An 8327-nucleotide genomic window follows, 5' to 3' on the forward strand; every position below is an offset into this window, starting at 1 on the left:
AAGATGGATTACATGATTTCCTTTGAGCCATATACGGACCAGGTGAAGAATAACGTCCTCGATGGCTTAAAGAAAGAGTTAGAAGGGGTGACTATACCTATTTCAAATTAGAAAAATGATGATGATGGAGATTTGAGTAATAACCCTGTTGAAGTACGCGTTGGTGATGATGATACTCCGAGCACCTCCAAAGATGCAGAGCACCTCATCCCCTCCGGGGATCTTCATACGCATGTTGCTGCACTCGAGGAATTGGTGTTGGATATTGCTGCCTATATTAGAGAGAAAAGACTGATGAAAAAGGAACAAAATGAGCGACAACACGAGCGAGGTAACTTCATTCAATAATTGATGTTGTTAACGAATTTTCAGCTTTAAATATCAGTAACACTTTGTAATATGATGATACAGTGCATGTGAACCATCGTGAATCGGAGAGGAATGAAGAAGGAGAAAAAAGGAACAAAATGGATGAGTTGGCCTCTATTATGGCGGGAGAGGAAAAAGAAGAAGAAAAGAAGGATGAAGAAAAAGAAATGGAAGAAGATATGTGCCAAGAAGAAAGTTCAAAAGAAGCAGCTACAGAAGCAAAAGAAGAAGCTGAAAAATAAATAGCTGCAGATGTTGAGAAAAAAGGAGAAGAAGGTGAAGAAGCGTCAGCCGAAGAAGCACCAGCTGCTGCAGATGATGAAATAGAAGGAGAAGAAGGCAAGCATGCAAAAGCAGCTGCAACTGCTGAGAAAAAAGGAGATAAAGATAATCTTTATATTCTTCCCATTGTTGGAGCCTTTGTAGTATATTAAATTTTGCCAAGCCTTGAAAATTTGATGTCTCGGGTCCCGAACTCAACGTTGATGGATTGGTTGGAGGTGATAGCTCATCAAACCATTTAAAAAACGAGTATGCGCCATTATCCTAGAAAAAAGAAATAATTACATAACAACTAACTTAACTTCATAAAAAAGACATACACTGCTTACCTTCGCAATTACACAATTATAAAATTTGCGACCTGGATGAGTTCGTGCGTGATGTCCTTAGGGAAGCCGCATTCCCACAATGACAAATTAGAGTATTTTTAGAGTTGGATTTTTGAGAGACTTGAGACATTGTAGAATTTTTAAAAACAAAACAAAGCAAATGAAATAAAATAATGAGGGATGACCGACCTTGTATATGAAGTAAAAATGAAGTGTTGACACTGATGGATTATAAAAGTAGCAGTTTATTACCGTTGGAGCATTAATTTTATTTTTTGAACAGGTGGTGACACTTAATAGACAGTCATAAATCATGACCTATGTCAGCCATCGATTTGTCTAGTCTACAATAGACTTACACCTATAGTTGTGCATCGATTGATTTTCTGATTATGCATAGAATACGGTGATCTATGTGCTCATATATATACCATCATTTGGCTGGTGGAAGAAAATAATTAAATTAAAAATAATTCATATAAATAAACACATGTTTTGAGGCTGATGGAAGAAATTAATTAAATTAAAAATGATTATAATAGATAATCTTAAACTGTTGGTGACACTTATAGACTCCCATCATTGTTGACCCATGTCAAAATCATGTAAAAAATATACTTATGCTTTGAGGGTCCATCGATTAGACTAGTCTACCGTAGACTTACACCTTTAGATGTGCATCGATTGATATCAGGAGTATGCGTAGACCACGTTGATCGATGTACACTGCCATAGACCGTCACTTGGATGCAGTTAAAAAATGAATAAATAAATGTAGTGTTGATTTCTACACATGTAAGTAAGTGTAAACAAGACACACAATTATATTAGAGCTTGTACAAAGTGAATTAAGGAGTGTGTGGATGGATAGTGGTTGAATGTTCAATATGCTAAGAGTAATGTTTGTCAAAGCACATGTATTAAGGATATATATTGTATTTGATGACTACACATTCCACATACTCTTTCCATCACCACCCCTAAATCAAAATAGTGTGTGGAATGGATAGTGGTTGAACAATCATCATCCTCAATACAATATATATCCTTAATACATACTTGTGCTTTGACAAACATTATTTTTTAGCATATTGAACATTCAACCACTACCCATCCACACACTTCTTAATTCACATTGTACAAACTCTAATATGATTATGTGTCTTGTTTACACTCACTCGCATGTGTAGAAATCAATAATACATTTATTTTTAATTCACTTATTCATTTTTTAACTACATCCAAGTGACGGTCTATGACAGTGCAATGTATTATTCATTAGAAATCAATAATACATTGGTCTTCGCATACTTATGATATCAATCGATGCACATATCTAGTCTAATCGATGGCTGACATAAGTCATGATCTACTACGATCTATTAAGTGTCACCACCAGTCTATAGACCAGACTAATCGATAGACCCTCAAGATTATCTATTTAAATCATTTTTATTTTAATTGTTTTATTCACCAGCCCCAAAATATGTTATTATCTGTTTAAATTATTTTTAATTTAATTATTTTGTCCCACCAGCCCAAAATATGTTATTGTCTGTTTAAATCATTTTTATTTTAATTATTTTGTTCCATCAACCCCAAAATATGTTACTGTTTGTTTAAATCATTTTTAATTTAATTATTTTGTTCCACCAGCCCCAAAATATGTTATTGTCTGTTTTAATTTAACTGGTGATACATCGACTCACATGCTCTACGATCGACTACCATATAAGGTTGACAAAAGATAGAGTATATGGTTCATGATAGACTATATCACTTTTTATAGCAACTTGAAATTAATCAAGTCAAACTACAGTACTGTGAATTGAATGAGGCATACATATTTGAAATTTGTATATGTACAAAAGAATAACTGCCACAAGAAAAAAAAAGATCGTAACAAAAAGGGTAAACATAATGTTTAAACTGAAACTTGTTCATTAAACTGAAACTGGAACTTACATTAAATTTGTTCATTGCATTACTTAATAAAATTTACAGCAAAAGGGGGAAAATGGAAGAAGCTTTCTTCTAACAAAGTCCTACTGAGAAAGCTTCTTCAACAATAAACAAATCAAAAAAAACTTAACTACATAAACAAAATAAAAAAGTAATCTAAATTATGGGGATGATTGGGGGGTGATGTAGTCGTTGCCGTCCATTCCCAGACGCTCCAAAATTGCTCGGAGAAAATAAGCAATTTGTCGGAGCTCACGGTCCAAGTAACGACGGTCTTCTCCCAGGCCGTAGATTAGCCTGTCAAAATCATTTCAAAGTAGAAGCAAATCTTAGTGATGAGGGGGAACTCGTCTGATTGGGAAAAGGGGGATTCTATAATCAGGCATGATTTTTGATGTTTTGGGGAAGAGGAAGAGGGTTTCTGACGTTTTGGGTTTAGGGACAAGTGAAGGGTTACGGAGAAATAAGGCCTGTACTTATAGAAATATAAATGGCGTCCTTTCATATATCCAACCAATGGTCAGTTGACGCGTGTGGGAATAGAAAACGCTTGGTTTGCGTATACCAACAGTTTTTCTTGAGAACAGACGTGTTTGAAGCTTTTAATTAATTGGGAACAAGAAACAATGATTCAATGTATCTATTAGAGAGATATGGCAGTATAAATACCTACATAGCATGTTTAATGATTAATCATATAACCAATATATATTATGTAATAGACCGTGTTAAAGATATACCATAGAATGCATGTAGTCTATCGTACACAAAGCCTTAAGTCAATAACAACTGAAATGCACATTTATACCCCAAAACAGCAGCTTTACAACTGAAGCAAAATAAAGCCTATCTATGATTTGTTGGCCATGCCACACGTGGTTCTTTTGTGCCCAGATTTCTTGCATATTGAACACCTATTCCTCCTTTTGGACTTGAACATCTCACCGACGCCCTTAGTACATTTGACTTTCTTCCTTCCGAGTTTGGGATCATAGGGGGGTGGAGAAATTTTACTGTCTAGAAATTCTTGTGGCACATTCCATTTGGCCTCTGGAGGGACAACATTAATTGCTTCTTAGTATGCAAGGAGGTAACTTGAAGCTTTATAAATTGGTGAAGAGTACTCGTAGATGGAGTATCCACAACCTACTCCATCGCCATACTTTGCTCGCAAAGCTGCCATCGCATGTTCGCACGACATTTTCACCAAGTCAAATTTTTAACAAGACTAACTTCTTTCCAAGAGATTGACCTTGGCAATAACACCATTCTCGCTAAACTCGGGGCGATTATACTTTAATTCCTCAAAATTCTCGCTAAACTCATCAAAGGAATACGCCTTTGCCGCGGCGTAGAATAGGTAAAGATATTCTCCACAGTGTTGATTTACATAGAGTTTTTCAGCGAGGTGCCTCATGCAAAGTCCGTGATGTGCACGACTGTATACCCGGGAAAAGGCATTGGCGATGCTAATGTGCCTGTCGGAGATGACACATAGATCTGGTTCATCTTCTACAATAGACTTCAACTTCTGGAAGAAGAAGGTCCAAGAAGCATTGTTCTCTTTATCGACGACACAAAAGGTAATTGGAAAGATGTGATTTTTGGTGTCCTATGCAACTTCACTCAGCAACACGCCCCCGTACTTCCCATACAAATGTGTGCCATCGACGGCAATTACCTTTCTCATCTAAGCATATCCCCTTTTGGAAGCTCCGAATACTAAGAAGTAGTAAACGAACGACCCATCATCTGGTTTACCATAATCAAGAAGGAAGACCCTGGATTCAACAACTCTACCATGTGGGAAAAACCCGGCAAGAAAGCATATCCGTGCTCCGGTGTCCCGCGAATGATGTTCTTCGCAATTACACTTCCTTTCCAACACATCCAGTAGCTTGCGCGGTAATGCAACTCCTTGAACACAATCCTTTGAATTTCACTTATGCTTGGACCTTTACCGTCCCAAAAATGATTTACGCATAGTGAAGCAATCAATGCAGATGACATTTTCTTGTGCTTGCGGGTGGCGTGTTCAACATCGCAAGTGTGCACCCCCACATACTTGTATATGTGAAATCTATCTGAGGTTGTAATACTTCCTTGCCCGCAACAACCAGCCACAACTAGGAGATATGCATTTCACCTTTAATAAGTTGGTGCAGCTCTTCTCCACTCGATAATCAAAAGGCTGCCTCACCGCTGCTCCGTCTAGTAGTATTTTTAGCTATTTCTTATCGGAAAATGTTTGATCACGATAGAAATTAGATCCGTTAGAGAAGGAATGTACTGGTTGGGATCCTATTCCACAGTCTTCTTTTGTATCTTGTGAATCCGATGAAACGTCTTCTATATGCACACAGTCATCTTACATATTCATGGGATGATCGCCATCGATCTCGTAATCATTCAAATCGTCATCGAATGTTGGGCACCGAGGTAGGGATGGTGATGAATTCATCGGTCCTTCGAAGGACCAGTCGACTACATTTATCCTTAAATAGGCTTAAAGCCATCTGCGTCAACATCCATCATGTAGAGGGACACATGTGCATCATTATTTATGGTCATAGGATTCACTTTTTCCCTTGAATTCATTAGATAACTAATCACCACGTTGCTGACGCACAATCTAGATCCCCTCTGAGCATTATGCTTGCAACCAATTCATCGTATAAACTGTTGCGGCGAACAACAATGGGCAGTGTAACCTTGGTAAAAGATCTCGATTTTCAATATCTGGGAGTATTCACCTATTCTCCCATAACAAATTTTATCCTATCCTAATCATCCCTACCCTACCCTACTACCCCTACCATCACCTCACCACCCCTAACCCCTTAACAGATATATACATATCCATATACGGATAGAGATGAAAAGAAAGGGGGGGGGGGGGGGACAAAAAACATAATTCCATTTTTTCAAGGGGCGGCCCACAGGGAATTCCCTAATTGATATTCACATCACAATAAAACTCACCCACACAATTCTTAATCAGACGCCATCTTTGAGCACTCCATTTTTTGTTCTGTTCTTCACCTTTGCGAGATTGTTACAAGAACCATACACACACCCAAAACATTTTGGTCTCCTCTATAACACACACGAACAGAGATGATGAGAGGTAGGTAAGAAATTGAGAGAGAGAGGTAGAAAAACAGTGAGAAGAGGGGAGTTGATTTGGGAATTGAGAGAAGAGATTGGGAGAGAGATCGAACTATAGAGAGAGAGATTCGAGGTCGAGAGATCAAAAACTAGGAGGGGAAACCTGGTCAACTCACCGGATTCCAGGCGTGGTCCGATTTCGTCGGATCAAAAACGGGTTCGGTTGATCTATTTTTTTTGGCGATATCTATTTCAGTTCAAATTGGTTTCTGATTTCATGATTTCGCCATTGGATTTTGATTTGAATGAAGGTCGGGTCAAAGTTCCGATTTGGTCAAGTTCGTTGTCGAGGTCGGGTCAAGGCATTCTGGTCGGAGCTCTAATCAAATATTTTGACGTATTTAAATAAAAGTAACATTGAGGTCCAATTCTATCTTCTCTCTCTTTAATTATTACGTAATCGTGAATAATTTGTGTGATCGGTATGTTTCAATCTTGATTGTGTATTGGTTGATGTTGGATTTAAATGTTGAAAAGTGAATTGATAATCGAAGCATGTGTTAGTCATTGATTGATGAAAATAAAGTTGGGGAAGGGAATCGAAATTGGTTAAAGTGAATATTATGGTATTGTTGATGTTGAATGTGATATGTCGTCGAGGGGGTAGGAAAACAATAGGCTCGGGTAGGCAAATTTAGAATTGGTGGATTGTTGGAATGTTTGAAATATTTGTTGAATGTCTCGTTTAACGTATTTGAAAAGTGTATTCATTTGGCCGGGGAATGCCCTGAGACATATTGTATTTATTAACCGGGGAACCCCCCGACGTATTATGTTGGCGGAAGACATTCGTGATGAAGGCCCGAGGTATCGGGTGAAGCATTGGAGCTTAGTCTAGGACTAGTTCAGAATAGGAATTTTTTTTTTGTATATTTTTTATTTTGGACTGTATAATTGGTCTGAACACTATATTTTGGGTTTGTTTTGATTCGTGTGTTTGATTGATTGTTTTATGTGATTTCTGTGGTTTATATATTTGTGATGTCAAAATTAGCCGATACACTCTACCAAGCGACCGTGGTTGAACCACGAGATCGAGGGGTTCCTAACACCTTCCCCTCGATCAACAGAATTCCTTAGCCGGAATTTCTGTTTGTGGAACAGTTTAAAAGAGTCAAAAATAATTTTGAAAAGGATTTTCCAAAGGTGACTTGACACACCGGATTATGCCAAGTGGCAACTCTGAATAAAAATGCAAATAATCCTTTTTCGAAACAATTCTTCATTTTGTCACTTTAGATAATAAAAATTCTTTGAACTTAAAATGAATCTTTTTCGAGTTAAAAAAGGGGTGTGACATCAACGATCGTTGGGGTTATGGAATAGAGAAATGAACTTGGAGTTGCTTCAGTTATTGTAATGTACTTCTAAAGAGTTTTTAACTGATGTGACTGATTTGAATTTTTTTAACAATGGTGGAAAGTGTGTTTGAGAAGATAACAAACTAATGAGGTAAAATGGATGCAATGGACGAGTTTATGAGGTTTGTGGACTGATTTAGAGCTGATCACCGGAAAATAATGCCGGAAAGGACGCCAGAATCGGAGTTTTTTGGGGAAGGAAAGAACCACCTTCTATTTTTAGCTTTTGGATTTTTTTTTTATATTTTTGGAAACCTAGATATTTTATAATGGTGGATGATGGAGTGGGTTGAAGAGTATTATTAGAAACTTGGGGATGAATTTGTTAAGTAGGAATTATTGGGTTATAGTGTAGTATTAAAAAACTTGTGAGTGAATTTGTTGAGTTGAATAAGTTTGTGGTGATGTGGATTAAATGGGGTATTTGACAATTTTTTCACAACTTTTTAATCAACCACTAAATAGTTTTCAAAATAGCCTTTTTGACCAACTTGCCCTGGTTATAGTAGGTGTTTAACCTCCTTCAACTTAGTTTTCTTTGAATATTAAATCCCCTTACTTAAAATCCTGGCTCCGCTTCTAGTCACTAAAATATCCTGACAAGCCATATTGCAAGAAGTGGTTGAAACATAATTGCATATGGAGCCAGCCACTTCTAAAAGTTGTTGAAACATAATATTTGAAAATTGCTTTTCTCGAACGAATATAATATTGCTTTATAATCTTTTGAAAAAAAGAAACCAGTAAGGGACATGACTATGATGTTTTACCAGCTTTGATTAAGAAAAGAAAAAATAAACACTTACCCTTTTCACTTCTAGTCTATATATATTGTTGAATAAACATTGTAAAGTAT

Source organism: Capsicum annuum, chromosome 4 (genome assembly GCF_002878395.1).
Source record: "Capsicum annuum cultivar UCD-10X-F1 chromosome 4, UCD10Xv1.1, whole genome shotgun sequence".
NCBI classification, from domain to species: Eukaryota; Viridiplantae; Streptophyta; class Magnoliopsida; order Solanales; family Solanaceae; genus Capsicum; species Capsicum annuum.